Below are 19,906 nucleotides of genomic sequence, written 5' to 3' on the forward strand. Positions count from 1 at the left end.
ATTTAGCAGCATTTCATTTGTTGGAAGAATAAGCCCATTCATGAGATCCTGCAGTATGCAAAGTGCTGTAGCAATGAAATTGAACTGAGGGAGAAAAAGTTGAGGGAAAAGTTGATGGTGGTTCAACTGAAGGCTGCACATAGAAGAAATCAGAGCCCACCGATGATGGTGAATACAAGTGGAATGCAATATGTCCAACAGTAGGTTAGTAATGTGGTCCAGTCTAGAGGTAGGGGACGTGGTGTTCAGGTAGTTCAGAGTGGAAATTTGGTTGACATTCAGTCATTGAAGAAAACTTATTGATATCATGGTTGCGGAAAGTTTGGTCATTGGCAGAGGGAATGTCCTATAATGATGTGAATGATTTGATGTGAATAATTTGGTAAAGAATGCTGGAGTTGCTCAGAATGCAGGTAACAATCAGGTTCAAATTCAGAGAGTCAAAAGACCCCGAATTCTGAATGTACAAGCGTCCCCTGTACAAAAAATGCAGATACCACAAGCCCTGATGACATAGCAACAAGTGATTGTTCCTCAGCAAAACATTAATCGGTTGGCAAATTCAAATAAATTGGCAAATGCAAACATGATTTAGATAGTATCACAATTTACTTAATTGATTTGAGTGATGAGGAATTTATAGAAACCTTTCACAGTTATAGTTCCGATGATGAGGACTGCATGTTCGCTGCATCCTTAGCGGTAGATCAACGTGATCCCTATGTAAATGCCAACATTATGGAACACAATGTGTTATTCTTGGTCGACACTGGAGCTACACCTTCCACTGTCAGAACTGCAGAAGTGCTAGACTTGTCCCTATCAGGAAGGAAAATCCAGGTTGTACGAGTAGCAAATAACCAGTTGACAAATCCTATTACAGAACATGTTCCAGTAAAAATAGGTTCCTTTGAAGATAAGCACCAATTTGTGGTTTGCGATTCAAGTCCAGTAAATCTGTTAGGGTGTGACATGTGACCTGCTGTGTGGGCTATACTGTTCCCTTAGCTGCATACCCAAAGGAATAGAAATACAAACAAAAGAGGAAGAAGATGTCCCTTGTACAATTGTAGAACAATACCCACTTCTCTGACTGTAGCCATTGATGACATGCAATGATTTGCCTGAAGAATTGCGTGAAACAGTCATTCCTGAGGTTTGGGATTTTTCAGGAAAGGATATGGGTCTCATAAAAGGAGCTGAGCCAGTCAAAATAACAGTTAAGCCAAATGCAGTGTACCTGAGGATGCCATCTTACAACATGACACCAGAGATAGTGTCAGGAATAGTACCTTTGATTGACAGCCTGATTAAGCAAGATATTCTGAAGGAAAATTTGGGAAGCCCTTGTAAAGCCCATATTTTAGCATTGCGGAAGTCCAATGGAAACTACTACACAGTTGGGGATTTGAGAAAAGAAATTAAATTGTTTTTCCATATTGTTTGGTGGTACTGAATCCAGCAGTGATTTTATGTTAGATCCTGTGTGAAGCAGAATGATTTACCGTCACTGATTTGTGCAAATCCCTTTTCTCCATTCCCTCACATGAGGAAAGCCAATTACTCCCTGCCTTTAAATTCTGCAATCTTATTTTAACATGGTGTCATACTCCTCATGGGTATATGGAATCACCATCAATATTTAACCAGATTGTAAAGATGAACTTGCAGTCCCTTAAAATGCCTTATCATTCAGTCTTAGTGCAGTATATTGACAACTATTTGGTTGCGCCAAATACTCGAGAAGCCTGCAGAAGAGACCATAGCACTCTTGAATCATTTAGGAGAAAATGGACATGAAGTTTCCCCAGCAAAGATGCAGTATTATAAAAAGGAAGTCCGATACCTAAGTCACCACATAGAGAAAGGTGCAAGGAAGGTGTCCCAAGAATTTCAGCAATCATGCAGATGAATACCCCCTTACTCAGAGGGAAGTCAGAATGTTTCTGAGAATGGTTGGCTACACCCACCAATGGATTCAGAATTTTTCCCTTTTGTCCAAGCCCTTGCAGAGCTTGACATACAAGGATATGTCTGATCAGGGTACCATTTGATGATGAATGCATGAAAGCCTTCACTGAGCTGAGAGGAAACTTGTGCCGAGCCCCAGCTCTGGGAATGCCTGATTAAAACATATGTTTTTCTTTGTTTTGCTGTGAGATTGATGGATGTTCTCTCTCTGTTTTGACACAGTTACATGAAAATGCAAACAAGCCTGTGGCATAATTTTTAGCCTCACTTGATCCTGAAGCTGCAGCGTTGCCTGGCTGTCTAAGAGCCAAGTTTAGTGTCAGCATCAAACAGTGCAAAAGCATTGTTACGGGCCACCAACTGAATGTTGTTATCCCTCATTCAGTGGAGATTTTCCTCACCTGTACAAAGACCTAATATCTGACCAATGCCCGTTTGACTCGCTATGACCAAATAATTTTAGGTTCTTCTAATGTCAATATAAAGAGATACAATGCTCTGAATGTGGCTACTCTTCTGCCAGATCCTGCTGAAAATGCAGGTAACTGCAAAGATGAGAGTGAGCATGACTGTCTTGATGTAACTGAATTGCACCAAACCAAGACCCAATATTCAAGATGCCCTCTTGGATAAAAATGACTATGGCCCTCATTACAACATTGGCGGTAAAAGCCGCTTACCGCCGTGCAGAAGACCTCCAACACACCGCCGCAGCAGCAGAATTCCACCACAGTCATTATGACCCACTGCTCAGAATCCACCAAAATTCAGACACCCACAGAAGTCCGCCACACCAAAGGTCAGTGATAAACTGGCGAGAACAAAACCTCCACCGTCACGGCAACAGAAATTCGCCCACACTATCACAACACACAAATCCACGCGGCGGTCTTTCAACCGCGGTATTCCATTGGCGGTACACACCGCCACGCTCAAAATAAACACACATTTACAAAACACTACCACATTGGACAATTCGAAATACACACCTGATACACATACACACACAACTCCCACACACCCATTACTATATAAAACACACACCCACATCACCCACAAACCCCTACGACAAAATTACAGAGAGAAGGCCAGAAAGAGACAATACAAACAACTACCAAGCATCCACAGGCACACAATACCATCATCCACATAACGTCCACACACCTCACACAACACACCACTAAATATCACCCCACACATCACCCACACCACCCCATGACACGACAAAGAAACCCCAGGTTCTCTGAGGAGGAGCTCAGGGTCATGGTGGAGGAAATCGTCCGGGTAGAGCCACAGCTATTCGGATCACAGTTGCAGCACACCTCCATAGCTAGGAAGATGGAGCTATGGCGAAGAATAGTGGACAGGGTCAACGCAGTGGGACAGCACCCAAGAAATAGGGATGACATCAGGAAGAGGTAGAACGACCTACGGGGAAAGGTGTGTTCCGTGGTCTCAAGACACCACCTTGTGGTTCAGAGGACTGGCGGCGGACCCCACCTCCTCCCCCACAACTAACAACATGGGAGGAGCAGGTCTTGGCGATTCTGCATCCTGAGGGCCTCGCAGGAGTAGATGGAGGAATGGACTCTGGTAAGTCAAATCTTAACTATTACATCCCCACCCTACTTGCATGCTATCACATACCCCCACCCTCACCCCTATCACTCCAACTCCTCACAAATGTCCCAACATCACAAACCACACATCCTAACACCAAGCCCTGCATGCAACAAAAAAGCATGGACACCCATCACCAAAGCATGGCCACTGCACATACCCAAACACCCCCCTAAACCACCATCACAAAAGGACCCACACAGGAATGCAAGCACTGGGGTACACGGTCACCCACCCACTGCACACCATGCCACACACAGATGTAATAAACATCCTTTTATACCCCTGCAGAACCCTTACCCAACGTCACCCGACAGGAGGGTCCACACATGTCCACACCAATAACAGAAGAAGCCCACAGTGATGACAGCAGCTCTGTCCAACTGGATCTAGATGACCAGCCCGGCCCATCGGGGACCTCTGGACAGTCGGTTCCCCTGACACAGTCACAGGCCACCACAGAGCTTCCCCCCTCTGGAAACACCAGCACAGCACCCACCCAGCAGGCCCATACCTCTGTCCCCAGGACACGTCAATCAGCAGTGTGTCCACCACTACAGGGAACCCAGGCTAACCCACCGCCCCAACAACAACAGGGACCTGGGGGCAGTGGCAGTGGGCACACGGTCCAGGGGACGGAGGCCCAGGAAAACAGGGGAACTGGGAGGGCTGCTGTGCGAAAGGGGGAGGACAGTCCAAGGGAACCCACTCTCCACAAGGCCCTCTCCAACATCATGGGAGCCTACCACCATTCCCAGGAGACAATGGCAACGGTACTGGCCAAGTTTCAGGAGACCCAGCGCCTGCAGGAGGAACAGTATTTGGGTTCAGGGAGGAACTCAGATCCATCAATTCCACCCTGGGCACCATCGTAGGGGTGCTGAAGGAAGTCCTCAACACCAGGAGGGACACTGTGGCACAACAAATGGCCCCTGACATTAGCATGGACGATGAACTGCCCACCACCTCCGCCGGCGCTAGTGGACAGGAGGCACCGCCACAGGACCACCACACCAGCACCCCACCCCCTGCAGAGGGTGAACCACCCTGCAAACGGTCCCTAAGATCCAGGACAAAGACAGAGAACGATGCCAAGACCCCCGCCAAGAAATGAGACCAGCCTGAATGTCATCCTTCTGTCCCACTTTATCACCCTGTCCATCCTTAAACTGCTCCAGCTCCACTTCCTATGCCCATTTGGGCAATGCACCTGTGAGACTAATAGATTGGACTCTGCCATGGACATTCCTCCACCATCACCCCTCACCATTTTACAACCCCTTCCAATATTGAGCACTTAAATAAACACCCTTGAAGTACAAAACAATCTGGAGTCAGTCTGTGATTTCGAAATAGTGTATTAGCAATTACAGTGTCAAAACGCTCTTTCAAATGTAATGTCAACATACCTATGTCACACAGCTATAGTCCATGAGGAAACAAAGCAGCTGTCACACAGTGGCACCCACATCTGTGAAATCGTAAGGGAAAGTGACAACTCAGTGACCATACACTGGGTGAAAACGACAGACAGTTGAGAGGTAGTAGTGTTAAAGTACATGTAGTAAGCAGGTTTGTGTTCTTACCTGTGTCTCACTGGAAATATAGCAGGATCACCGAGTTCTTGTTGTCGATGTCCTCTTCTTCTGCTTCCTCGTCTTCACTGTCCACAGGCTTCACAGCTGCAACAACACCGCCATCTGGACCATCCTCCTGCAGAAAAGGCACCTGTCATCTCAAAGCTAAGTTGTGAAGCATACAGCAGGCCATGATGATCGGGCACACCTTCTTTGGTGAGTAGAATAGGGATCCAGCTGTCATATGGAGGCACCTGAACCTGGCCTTCAGGAGGCAGAAGGTCCGCTCTATAATCCGCCGAGTTCGCCCATGGGCCTCATTGTAGCGTTCCTCTGCCCTTGTCCTGGGATTCCTCACTGGGGTCAGTAGCCATGACAGGTTGGGGTAACCAGAGTCACCTGCAAATGGCGAGGGACAACTGTTAGACACACACTAACCTGTAGGGATATCCCCAGACCCAGACAATCATTCCCACTGACTTGCTTCCAGGTGCTCACCTAATAGCCACATACGGTACCTCTGGAGTTGCCCCATCACATAAGGGATGCTGCTATTCAGCAGGATGTAAGCGTCATGCACTGAGCCAGGGAGTTTGGCATTAACATGGGAGATGTACTGGTCGGCCAAACACACCATCTGTACATTCATGGAATGATGACTCTTCCGGTTTCTGTACACCTGTTCACTCCTGCGGGGGGTACCAAAGCCACATGTGTCCCATCAATGGCACCTATGATGTTGGGGATATGTCCCAGGGCATAGAAGTCACCTTTCACTGTAAGCAAATCCTCCACCTGAGGGAAAACGATGTAGCTCCGCATGTGTTTCAGCAGGGCAGACAACACTCTCGACAACACGTTGGAAAACATAGGCTGGGACATCCCTGATGCTATGGCCACTGTTGTTTGAAATAACCCACTTGCAAGGAAATGGAGTATTGATAGCACCTGCACTTGAGGGGGGGATTCCTGTGGGATGGCGGATAGCTGACATCAGGCCTGGCTCCAGCTGGGCACACAGTTCCAGGATTGTGGCACCATCAAGCCTGTAGGTGATGATCACATGTCTTTCCTCCATTGTCGACAGGTCCACCAGCGGTCTGTACACCGGAGGATGCCGCCATCTCCTCACATGTCCCAGTGGACGATGCCTATGAAGGACAACAGCGAGCACAGAGTCAACCAACTCAGAGGTACGTACCCACAGCTTACACAGAACACGAATCATAATCCGAAATTTGGCCTGTATGAGTGTGAGGCAAGGCCTAGGTATGTGTGACGCAGTTAAAAATTAAGCCATGTTGGCCCCTGAAATGGCGGCTGCCTGACCTGTAAAGTGGGACAATGGGATGTGAGGTAACTGCGCTGGCGTTGTACACCGTCGCGGTAGGCGGTCGAAGACCGCTGCGCAATTCTGCATTGGTTAACATTGGACCCTATGGCTCCCAGGAGCCAATGACGATGTATGCCGGCGGTGACGGTACGCACTGCCGCGAACGTGACCGCCATTTTCTATCTGTTCAATCACTCGATACCTGATCTTCGAAGGAGAGGACCTACACTGCAAGTTCTGCTGTGACCTCGGTCTGGAAGAGACAATGGCTTGTGCGTCTCGGGAAAGGGCCCCTGCCTTAACATCTGAGGAGTTGGAGAAAATCGTGGATGGGGTCCTCCCCCAGTACACGCTACTCTACGCTACTCCAAATAGGTAAGTACACTGGGAGCATGCTGTATGGGCTATGCCTGTGTGGAGTCGGGTGGATGAAAGATGGGGGGAGGGGAGATTGAGGCGTGCATGAAACGACAGTGAGTGCATGTGCCACATGGCAAGGGTAGGGATGGGGGCCAATGACTGTGACGGTGCAGTTGGTAATAACTTTTCTTTTCTCCTGTACAATTCATGTAGGTCAGCGCCCACCAGAAAAAGGATATTTGGCGTGCCATCGCCAAGGATGTCCGGACCCTGGGGGTCTGCCATAGATGGAGCACCCACTGCCGTAAGAGATGGGAGGACATTCGCCGCTGGAGCAAGAAGATGGCGGAGGCCCAGCTGGGGATGGCCTCCCAACGTGGGAGGGGTGCCCATCGCACCATGACCCCCCTGATGTTCAGGATCCTGGCGGTGGCGTACCCAGAGTTGGATGGGCGCTTGAGGGCATCACAGCAACCACAAGGGGGTGAGTACACTCTCATTCTGCTAATTTTGCGCGCAGTGGAGGTGTCTGGGTGGGGGAGGTGGGCTGTGGGTTTCCCTAGGCCAGGTCGAGTGTGCTAGTTATGTCCCCTTGTTCTGGCAGACCCTGTGGCACCCCACCCCACCTGTGTACAGTGCCAAGTACACCTAGTCAGGCTCCTGTGTCATCCATGTGTGCAGATGTCGGCCATAGCCTTAAAGGCCATGTCCCAGGGATTGAACACTGGAGCCCAAGTGTGCGGCGTAGTGCAGGGGGCTTCTGTGTCTGTCGTGTCCGCCAACGGTAGTGGTAATGCATGCACTCAACATGTCTTTCTTCTGTCGTCCCCCTCCTTTTTGTGGTCTCCCTGTTCTTGTGTACATTAGCATCATCAGGCGGAGGAGCAGTGGCACCGGAGCAGGAAGGAGCTGCATCCCACATGTCCCTGGAGGGCAAAACAACGGACTCGGAGTTCACCAATGGGACGGAGGGCGAGGGGAGCTCCACGGCGGGGACAGGAGCTGAGAACAGTGATACGGACTCGTCCTCTGATGGGAGCTCCCTTATGGTGGCGGCCACATCTGTGCCCCCCGCCATCCCCCCTACCAGCACTGACCTCCCAGCAGCCCCTCAGCCTTTGCCCCGTGCCCGCTCACCCAGGAGCATCACCTTCACCCCAGGCACCTCAGCCCCTGCCCCAGTCACCCCTGCGGCCCTCAGTGAGGATGCCATTGACCTCCTCAGGTCCCTTATTGTTGGGCAGTCTACCATTTTGAATGCCATCCAGGGTGTAGAAAGGCAGTTGCAACAAACAAATACATTCCTGGAGGGCATTCATTCTGGTCAGGCGGCCCTTCAGCGAGCTTTTCAGACTCTGGCCTCAGCACTGATGGCAGCTATTGTCCCTGTCTCTAGCCTCCCCCCTCCAACTTCCTCCACCCAGACCCAATCCCCTCTACCTCAGCCTATCCCAAGCAGACCAGCATGCACACACGTCAACACACAAGGGAAGCTCTGGCAAACATAAGCACCACACATCCCACAGGCACTCACGCAAACATCACACACATGCAGACACACCAACATCCACTGCCTCCACTGTGTCCCCCTCTTCCTCGTCTCCCTCCTCCCTCCCAGTCTCGTCTACACTCACACCTGCATGCACTACCTCTACAGCCACTACGTCCCTCTCCAGCACACCCACCACCACACCCCGCTCACGTGCAGTCACCACCCCCACTACCATTCACACGTCCCCTGTGCCCTCTCCCAGTGTGTCTGTGACGCCCCCTCCCAAGATACACAAATGCAGGCACACACCCACCCAACAGCCATCCACCTCACAACAGCCTCCAGCGCATGCACCTTCACCCAAAGTCACCAAACGTACACCTACTACAACCACCACCTCTTCCTCCACTCCCAAACCCCCTCCAGCTACCCAACCCAGTGTGTCCCAAAAACTTTTCCTGTCCACCCTTGACCTCTTTCCCACACCTCCCCCACCCCGTCCATCTCCTAGGTCCCGAACTTGCACATCAGCCACAACATCTCCGGGACCAGTGGTGCCTGTAGTCACCGGAATCTGGAGTGCACCGGCCACCAGGGCAGCCAGTGTGGCACGGAGCCACAGCACAGACAGTCCCCCACCTGTGAAGCATCAGCAGTTGGCCAGTGCCCGTCGGGAGAGGGGGAAGACTCCAGCCACCAAAGCCGCTCCCAGGGGTCCCGGTGGGCGTGTGGAGTCAGCTGTGACACCATCCAAGGTGGGGAAGGGCCACAAGAAACCCGGCAAGTCTGGGAAGAGCAGCACGGCGGAGAAGACCGCCATCATCCCCGATGCCCAGGAGCCAACCTCCAGCACAAGCCCAGCTGCCCAGGACAGGACCGCCAGCACTAGCCCACCTGCCCAGGAGGGGCCCGCCAGCATCAGCCCACCTGCCCAGGAGGCCACCGCCAGCACCAGCCCAGCTGCCCAGGAGGCCACCGCCAGCACCAGCCCAGCTGCCCAGGAGGCCACCGCCAGCACCAGCCCACCTGCCCAGGAGGCCACCGCCAGCACCAGCCCAGCTGCCCAGGAGGCCAGCACCAGCCCACCTGCCCAGGAGGCCACCGCCACTACCAGCCCACCTGCCCAGGAGGCAACCGCCAGCACCAGCCCACCTGCCCAGGAGGCCACCTCCAGAACCAGCCCACCTGCCCTGGAGGCCACCGCCAGCACTAGCCCCGCTGGGCCATGAAGGACCGCCAGCAAAAGCCCCGCTGGGCCCTGAAGGACCGCCAGCAAAAGCACCGCTGGGCCATGAAGGACCGCCAGCACTAGCCCCGCTGAGCCATGAAGGACCGCCAGCAAAAGCCCCGCTGGGCCATGAAGGACCGCCAGCAAAAGCCCCGCTGGGCCATGAAGGACCGCCAGAAAAAGCCCTGCTGGGCCATGAAGGACCGCCAGCAGCTGAGACCCTGCAATGGAGACCGCCATCTCAAGCACCGCTGAACAGGGCACCACCAACTCAAGCACCGCTGAACAGGGCACCGCCATCTCAAGCACCGCTGCACAGGGCACCACCGTCTCAAGCACCGCTGAACAGGGCACCGCCATCTCAAGCACCGCTGCACAGGGCACCGCCGCCTCAAGCACCACTGCACAGGGCACCGCCATCTCAAGCACCGCTGAACAGGGCACCGCCGCCTCAAGCACCGCTGAACATGGCACCGCCATCTCAAGCACCGCTGAACAGGGCACCGCCACCTCAAGCACCGCTGAACAGGGCACCGCCATCTCAAGCACCGCTGAACAGGGCACCGCCGTCTCAAGCACCACTGAACAGGGCACCGCCATCTCAAGCACCGCTGAACAGGGCACCGCCATCTCAAGCACCGCTGGCCCATGAGCGGCAAGGGCACTGACGCAACTGAGTCCGTCACAGGGTGAATGATGCACTCTGGGCACCATGCCCCCTCCAGAACCAGTGGAGACTGTCATACACTACCTCTGTCCATAGCAGGATGAAGCACTCTGGGCACCATGCCCCCTCCAGAACCAGTGGAGAAAAGCATCCACTACCCTAATCCTTGGTAGGATGAAGCACTCTGGGCGCCATGCCCCCTCCAGAACCAGTGGAGAAAAGCATCCACTACCCCAATCCTTGGCAGGATGAAGCACTCTGGGCACCATGCCCCCTCCAGAACCAGTGGAGACTTGTGAGACTGTGGCTTTTCACTCCCCATGATATGGCAGTGGGCAACCCACCCACTGTAGAGACTTGAGAGACTGTGGCTTTGCACTCCCCAGGATATGGCAGTGGGCAACCCACCCACTGTATAGACTTGAGAGACTGTGGCTTTGCACTCCCCAGGATTGAACAGTGGGCAAACCACCCACTGTAGAGACTTGAGAGACTGTGGCTTTGCACTCCCCAGGATTGAACAGTGGGCAACCCACCCACTGTAGAGACTTGAGAGACTGTGGCTTTGCACTCCCCAGAATGGAACAGTGGGCATGTGGCCCCCTCGTGGATTTGGCCTCGTGCACGCAAGCGGCTGAGGTGCCCCCTCTTTCCCTCCCCCTGAGGTGCCTGTTTAGTTGCTCTATGATGCCCCTGCAGTGTTCTCTCCGTCATGGTCGGGGATCTTGTGTGGGCCTCGCCCATACCGTGTGGTCCCAGTGTTCCACGGACTTTCTTAGAGCACTACCTGGACTACTATGCTTGGTATATATTATGTACATGGTGTATATATATATTTCTGCCTACTTGCTTTTAATATATTACAATGGTTACACTCATTTTCTATTGTCTTTGCATTCTTCTGGGGGGTTTGGGGGGTGTAACTGTGATGTATTGATATGCATTAGTGTGTGTGTTGTAGTGGGTGAGGGTGGGAGTGTTGCGTGTGTGTGTCCCTGTTTTTTGCCTCCCCCCTTCCCTGTGTCGTAGGTGCAGTACTCACCATGGTCTCGCCGCCGGCGTTCGTGCTCCTGGTAGAGGAGCAGGAAGACTATTGCAGGTAGAATTTGGAGTTCCGGGTCCATGGCGTCCTCGTTCCTCGTGGGGTGTGTAGAGGTGAGCGTTTTCCCTTCGGGATTCCTGTTTCCGCCGTGTTTTTATCCACGGTGAATGTGGCGGATTGGCCTGTCATAATAGTGTGGGCGGTACACTGTCTCCCGCCTGTCTGTTGGCGGTGACCGCCGCGCTGTTTGTTTGTACCGCCGTGGCGGTCGGAGTGTTAAAGTGGCTCTCTTTGTTGGCGGTTTCCGCCACGGTCGTAATTGCAAATTTTTTACAGCAGGCATGTTGGCGGTCTTACCGCCACTTTATCACCTACCGCCAGGGTTGTAATGACCACCTTAGGGCCTGATTTAGAATTTGGCGGACAGGTTACTCTGTCACAACAGTGATGGATATCCCGTCCACCAAAATATAAATCCTATAGGGAATAATGGGATTTATATTTCGGCGGACGGGATATCAATCACCGTTGTGATGGAGTTACCCATCTGCCACCATCTAACTTAGGCCCTTAAAGTTTCATAGAAAAGATTTTTTTCACTTTGAATTTCTCCCATTAAAAAAAAAAAGGAAAAAAGACAGCATTTTTCAGTTATATATATGGCACTGCGTCTACTGGCCACTAGGAGCAAGATGTCTGCTGCTTGTAAGTGTGAAAAGGAAAACTTGTGGGCGTGTCCAAGATGGTGCCCAAATAGGAGTGTTTCCGCTGAGCTCCGCCACCTGGTCTCAACAACCAATAAACAGCTGCCTCAGCACCGAGACTGATTGGGGTGGCCTGTGCTGAAAATGGAGAATACAGCACAATATCTCTCACCTGTCTGGGAGTGCCTCCAACCAAAGTAGGGGAGTCAAGCAGGCCACGGCCCCAATAGAGGCCGATGTGGACCTTGCAGCTTAGAGAGCGCGGCTTACGCTATTCCCAGAGTCACATTGCCTCTACGCACTGGGACCCAACACTGCCACACCATGCCTGGGGGCCCTATGGAGGGCCACATATAACCTGTTGCCATACACTGGGGGTGGTGGCTCCTGGGGAGCCAACCAGGCCATGAAACCCAGAAAACATCAGCTTCTGAAACACCTGCCAGGGGGCTCAGCATGATCCCAGAGCATTCCACATCAGAAGATGGCGCTATCGACATGACCCAACAATGCAATGAGTACTGCCACCTACCCATCTTAATAATTCCCAGACATCATGTCCAAGGTACATGATCAAAGCTCCATCGAGTTTGAGGGGACAAAAGTCCGACTCTACCAGGACTTCTTTTGCCCATCACATTGCAATGCCATTGCTCACTTAAACTGCCAATGCCCTTACTGCATGAAAAGGGGGTCAAATACAAATGAGGACATCCCTTTAGACTGATCTTTGTGTGGAACAATGAGATGCATATGGCTTGCACCATGGAAGACCCGAGATCGGTCTTAGGATTAGACGAGATCAGAAAGGAAAGTGACTGATCCAAAACCCATGCATGCCCCATCATCAGCCCCCCACCCCCCAGGGGGCAGGAGAGGATGCCAATGAGCAAAGAGAAACACCTATAAACCCACAGTGGAAGAAGGCTGGTGTGAGGCTCAGCCCTACTGGAGTGACTCCAAGCACATGAAACTTCTTTGGACCTCAACTCCTCATGATGCGGGCTGCTTGCAATCTGAGACACTGGCTTAGACCTGCAAGATAGGGCTGTACCTTATCGTCTGGCTCACGCCTCCATGGAAGCACTCCTTCATTCAGCAATGGCTTGGCGAAGCCCGGCCTAGCACTCCAGCTGCCCATCATCACGGACTTTGCACTATTTTTGTTTAAATCACCTATGAAGAGAGTAGTTGATCCACCAGTTATAACCTAGTTCTGTGTTACCCCTTATCCGAAGATCTGGCTCTGAGGCAAATCGCAACCTCATGGACCATGACAACATAACTGCAGCCGGGGGCCAAATAGCCAATCATCGCCATTGCCTAAATTGCAGCCTAGACTCCCCCTTACGTTCATATGATTAAGATAATGAGCTTGAATTTCAGAGGCCCAAAGCTCCAATGAAACGCCTTGCCCTCCTCAATATGCTCCACAACTCACACTGTGATATATGACTGGAAAAGTATGCAATCTAACTGGTTTGTCTGGCAATACTTCTCCTCTGGTCCACGTAAAAAGGTGGGAGTTGGAATCCTACTAGCTACACCTTTCTGAGGCCAGATCCCCCAAACACAAGCAGAGATCACAGAGAGACTGTTCTTGCTCTGGGTCATGACTCCTTTGCTCACATTTACACTTGCCACTCTACGTCCCCAGTGACCCACAAAACCACTTCATACTAGATGACTTTGAAAGAATAATGGCAACCCCAGACACCAATGTGTTGCTGGGTAGTGACTTTAACCTAGTCCCAAACACACTGCTAGGTCACTCTGCACATAGGACAGGGCAAACTGGGGCCTTTACTGCTAAAGGGTTCTGATGGCTCCAAGACATAGGCCTGGTAGATGCATGGCAGCGAGACACACACTAGCAGGGACTACACTTTCGAGGCTACTTGCAGCTACGACCTAAGCCGAACTAAGGGTGAGGGCACTCTCTGACCACCCCCCCATTTCACGCTCCTTCAATACCGCCGGGCCAAAGTACTGCAGCTACCATGGCTCCTTAACCCCAAAATATTAACCTATGTCACCACAGTGAAAGAAATCACAGAATTGATTACTGATTTCCTCACTACCGATGCTGCTCCAGACCCCTCCCTCCCCCTACTATGGGACACTTTAAAAGCTGTAGTCGGAGGTTCCTTCATAACTATTTTCACAAGGCTTAATAGGAGTTAAAGCGACAAGCCTACCGCCCTAGAAACTCAGGTGAGGGATTTGGAGGAGGCACATAAGCACTTAGGCTCCAATAGGATGAAAAGGCAATTAATGTTTGCCAAGCAACTTAAAGCACTAGACATGGATAAAGGAGAATACGCCCTCCTCCACACTAAGCAATAGCTTTAAGCCAGAGGCAATTGAAGCGGGTGGCTACTCTCCCACAGAGTAAGTGCTCAAATCCACAGATGTAAATTATGGAAATTCACGGGCCCTCAAGCCACACCTTACATATTGACTCAGACATAATGTAGGCCTTCGAGCAATTCTGTACTGAGCTGTGTCATACGGGCCAGCTGTGTGCTGACCCAACCTCTGCTGAGAGGGCAGCACAATTGTTAGAACATGATATCCAGGCAGCTGAAGTCCTTGCAGCTATGGCCTGATTGTAATCAAGCAAGGCCCCGGGGCAGGATGGGTTTGCAACAGCTTTCTATAAGACTTTTACCTCACAGCTGGCACCCTCCTCACTCACCTCTGTAAATCCTTTGGGGACACAGGCACCCTTACAGATACTATGAGGGAGGTGGTCATTACTGTGATTCCCAAGCCAGAGAAGGACTCCACCTTGTACTACTCTTACTGACCTATCTCGCTGCTGAATGTTGATGCAACACTTTTCACAGGCATTCTTGTTGTGCCCCCTAACCAATACATGCATGGCCTGGTCGACCCTGAGCAGGCCGAATTCATACTGGAGAGGAACTGTAGTGACAACACCAAAAGATTGATGAATCTCATAGATAAAGTATCCCGCTTTCAGACCCCAACTCTACTCCTGTCGATTGCCGCAGAAAAAGCACCTGATCACTTACATTGGCCATTCTTACAACGAGTCCTTACTTACAAGTTTCGGAGCCGTTTTCAGAAATGAGCATGGTGCAGCTACACCAAACCCACAGCCTGAGTCAGAGTCAATGGGCTAACATCTCGTCTCTTTGGCCTTGCTGGGGGCATGAGGCAGGGATGTCCTCTATCCTTGCTGCGCTTTGGCTTCTACATGAATCCTCTTGCGGAAAAGATCTGGGTGCCCACACAAATTAGGAGCATACTATTCAGCTGCCAAGAACACAAAATAACTGTGTACAACATGATGATAGCTCTTACCCAGCCCTGCACATCTCTGCCGCCTCTCCTACAGGAGCTGGAGGCTTTCTATGGAGTGTTTAAGGTTAAACTACAGAAATCCCAAATTCGTAATCTCTCAGATCCCCATAACAGAAAAGGCTACCTAGAATGCCTCTTCCTTCTCTTGTGGACCGTTCATTGGGTATCATATGTAGGCTTGAAAATCTGCTTCTCCCTAGACAAAACTGCAGAGAACAACTACGCTGACCTGTGGCCATGACCGGAGTTGGACTGCGTGGCAGAGGACATGGAGTATCGGGTAGAACTGCTGCAATAAAAATGACTCTCCTCCCTGCAGACTCTTCCTCTACAGCCCCTCCCCATGTGCTTGAAACCCTGCAACAGCTGACTGGGAATTTTATTTGGGAGAGCAAGAAGCCCCACATGACCAGGAAGTGGGCTTAGCGACTGGTGTCGAACCAGGGTTTGTGGATACCTCACATAGTCCACTATTATCAAGCAACCTAACTGTGAAATAAGGTGGAGTGGAATAGACACCTCACCTAAAAGTATTGGTGTTTTGTTGACCAAACCACTGCAGCAATACATATCTGGAAACTCCCTTGGCTCCCCAAAAAACACAGCTCACCAGGGGTATAGATCCATATGTATAGCCAGTTACATGGAACTTGGGACTGAATACAGCTGGCGATGCACTTATCCACTTGCCTCTCCCCTACACATTTATCATGAGTAACACCGTCTTCCCTCCAGCCACATGGGGCACTGCATTTCTCCACTGGTGGGATGCCAACTGCAAACGCATAGGAGATCTCTTTCATCATCAAGGCCTAATGAGTTTTGAGAAAATCCAGGATGATTTTTGCAGAAAAGGCAGAAAGACGCAGGTCTTTGCAAGATTCACCCTTAATCCAGAGAACTCTCCTAATTTGTGCAGAAGTTCTGGCATCAGCGGAGCAACAGCTACCACATCGGACATGTACATCAGTAGGTTGTTGGCATATAATGATAACAGGTGTTCAACGCCTTCCACCAGTATACCTTTACCCCATCACGGCCGATCAGTGCTGATAGTGTTCATCCAGTCTGCTTCAGAGATTTTGCCCCAGCTGTTGCTTCGCAGGCTGATGCTGGTGGGTGCGTTAACTTGTGGTATGCTGATTTGGAAGTGGATGATGGAGTTAGCTATCCATGTGAGCAGTGAATTGGCGCTCTATATGATGTTGTTGACGGTGGTGAATATCAGGTCCAGTGTGTGTCCTGCAACATGCATCTGTCCGGTAACAAGCTGGGTTTTAAGTCCAATTTTGTTAAATCTTTCAAGCAGTGCTGTAGAGCAGGGGTCTTTTCGGTCCTCCAGGTGGAAGTTGAGGTTGCTGAGCAGTATTTAGGCTCTAGAGTCGATGGTGAGGGGGCAAATGATGAGGTCGGTGATGATGCTGGTGAAGAGGTCCAGGTGGTGGTAGGCGAGGATTCTATTCAGGTTGAAGTTCTCAGAGATTTGCAGCTTGACGTGCAGATGTTCCATGAATGTAGTGGCGCTCTCCGTGGCTGCTGAGCACTTGATAGAGTCCTTTTTGATGACTGAGTCCTTCTCCTGGCTTGTGAGGGCAGTCCTGCCATGCGATCTTGTAGCCCGCTGGGATTGCCATGGCAATGTCAGATCCGATGTGTAGTTGAGCCAGGTTTCTGTGAGAAGAAGAGGTCTGGTGCATCTCTGCTCAGTAGGTTGTGTGTTTGCTGAGAGATTGTGTGTTGAGTACATGTACTCAAGTGAGTGTTGGCATGTGGGTTTGCTGTGGCGTGTGCTGTTCATTGAGGGTGTTACTGGAATTGCTAGTGCAAGCATGAAGTGTATGGGTAGGTGACTGCAGGACAACTGCACTGATTCAGGTGAAGGCTCCTACCGTGTTATGTCACACAGTGCAGCAGCAGCAGGTGGAGCAGCATCCTGGGTCAAGCATCTGGAGGAGCACAGCCGAGTATCTCTGGGGGGGAGAAATGGATCAAGGTGTTTGGTACTGGGAGTGGTCCAGGCGTAGATGAGCTTACCTTTGGTGTGCCTTGGCATGCCCACTGAATGTCCACTTTGCGACTGCCATTTAGTAGCTTCTAGGAAGGAGTATGAGTGTAGTGATGTCACTTCCTGTGCAGGCGGATGATGGGTGATCCAGTGAAGTCACTTCCTGTGCTGGTGGGTAATGCAAAATGAAAATGGACATAACATTCTGGTAGTGCTTCTAAAATTGGAAAAGTTTCATTTTATTACTTCTTCTCTATGATAAAATATGGAGGCCAATATTTCTAGACTAATATTATATTGTACATGCAGAAAAAACGGAGGTTCAGACTAACATCTTAATAGGTCTTTATCTAATTCATTTGGAATTCTACTATGTGTCCCTGGTCATGTTTATTTATATGATTTCCAGGAGTCTGAACCTCGATATACTTAGATGTGTGAGATATGTTCAGAAGGGCCTCTAAAGCCTCTGGACAGTGATAATCTGTGCTGCCTTGTGTGAAACAGCCACTGCCTCTATTAGGTCTGTCAAGAGCACTCTGAATTCAGTGATATTCTTTCCCATGACTGATATGCACGGTTTCTCCGTGAAGTGTGCTTTAGAACTTAACTATTTTTTCTTTTTTCCTGAATTCATTTTATTGGTATTTGGTAACAGATGATACATATAACATGCATTTTATCAGTGAACAAAGGAAACTCAAATAATCCCCAAAAACAATTTCACCACGGGGTCACACATGTAATAGTGGCAGCATGAAAAAAATATCAGCTAAAGCATGAGAAAAAAGACACCGCGTATACAAAGCACAGATGTTTGTGGGAAATTACTCATCTTGGGCAACATCAGAAAAATTGTAAACCCCACCATCTTGGATGGTAAAGTCTAGGTTCTCCGATGTCAAGAAAAAAACAGCAAACAAGAGCACTTAGCTGTAAACTTATGATCAGTGCGCATCAGGGCATGAGTTTGTTTCTGAATCGCCAGGTGTTGACACAATTTATAAAACCACTGAGCAATGCTAGAGGCCTCCCATCTCTTTCAAGATAGTGTGATAAGAATTTTGGCTGCACCCATCATCTGAGATAGTTGGCCCCAATATGTCCAGCCTGAGTCCTCCCGCTCAGGATCATGCACTCCTAAACAATAGCTGGGCCTTCCTAGGCGAGAAACCCTAAGACCTTATTGACATGACCCAGAACTTTTTTCCAAAATGTTTGTATTGCAGAGCCTGACCACAAATAAGAATCAATTAGCTCCCTTCCCCCATACCTCCTTTGGTTGTTGTCCAATACCGCAGGGAAAATGCTTAGTAGGAGGACAGTGTAATTATAGATTCATTCAGGACCAAAAACTGAGAGGGCATGATAGGGTGCATTAAGGTGAAATTGAGAAATTCATTGTACTCTACCAATACATTCCTTAACAAGTTTCCTTTCCAGGCTGCGAATACGAGCAGTGTGTCTAAAAATGGTTTTGCGTGCAATATATGAGGATACTGAAAAATCAATGTAAAGCAAGATACTGCAAGACTTGGGAAAGCACATGTCCCAGGATTTTGTCTGCAGCGGCCATCTTGGTCCTCACTATAAAAAGGCGAAGCTGCATCTTTGAATTCACTTTCCAAACATGGATACTGGGGCCTTGGAGTTCATGTTGTTTTGTGGTGGCAGTTGAGAACTTCTTAGAGGGGTTTCTGATGCTTGGCTATGCTTTGTGAAGACCCTTCGGATTTTGTAGAAGAATATCAGTATATCCTTCCTTTGTGCTTGGATTTTGGACTATGTTTAAAGACTCTTAGTTGTTTATTAAACGTTTTCCTTGGAAAGTTGTTGAACTAGATCTTGAATGGACACTGTTTATTACTATTGCAATACCATGAATAATTTCATGTTGGATTTTGAAGGGACTGTTGTTTACAAAGATTTAACCATTTTAATGCTTGGGTTTCTTGCCAAAAGTAACTCAAATATGCAATTGTTTGTGTTGTGTTCCTTTAGAAATAAGTGCTAGTGCTTATGGGAAAAGACAACAATATTTCTAAGCTAATCCTGAAGATTGGTATTCTACTTATTACCTTGACGTCTGTTCTTGCAGGCGTCTGAATAACACTACACTTAATGTAGGAAGCTGGCCTGGTGTGTGGTGAGTACCTAAGGTACTTACACCTTATACCCGTTCAAGTTATCCCCTATTAGTGAGGTGTAGGCAGAGTCTAGAAGCCAGGCTCTCTGGTGGTAGCTGTGGATGAGCAGCCAAGGCTTATCTAGGAGACATGCAAAGCTCATGCAATACCATTGGTAGTCACACAGCACTTACACACATGAAAGAAACCAAACAGTGTTACAAAAATAAAAGGTACTTTATTTTAGTGACACAATACCAGAATTACTGAAAAGGCAATACTCCCTTAGGAGGTAAGTAAACACACTAAATAGGTACACTAGTAATCATAAATAGGCATAGAAAAAGTAAGGAAACAGTGCAAATGTAGTTAGACAACCGTGACCCTAGGGGATCCCAAACCATTTACTAAAAATATGGAATGGGAACACAGGACGCCCAGCTAGGTAAGT

The sequence above is a fragment of the Pleurodeles waltl genome, chromosome 7 (genome assembly GCF_031143425.1).
Source record: "Pleurodeles waltl isolate 20211129_DDA chromosome 7, aPleWal1.hap1.20221129, whole genome shotgun sequence".
In the NCBI taxonomy this organism is placed as follows: domain Eukaryota; kingdom Metazoa; phylum Chordata; class Amphibia; order Caudata; family Salamandridae; genus Pleurodeles; species Pleurodeles waltl.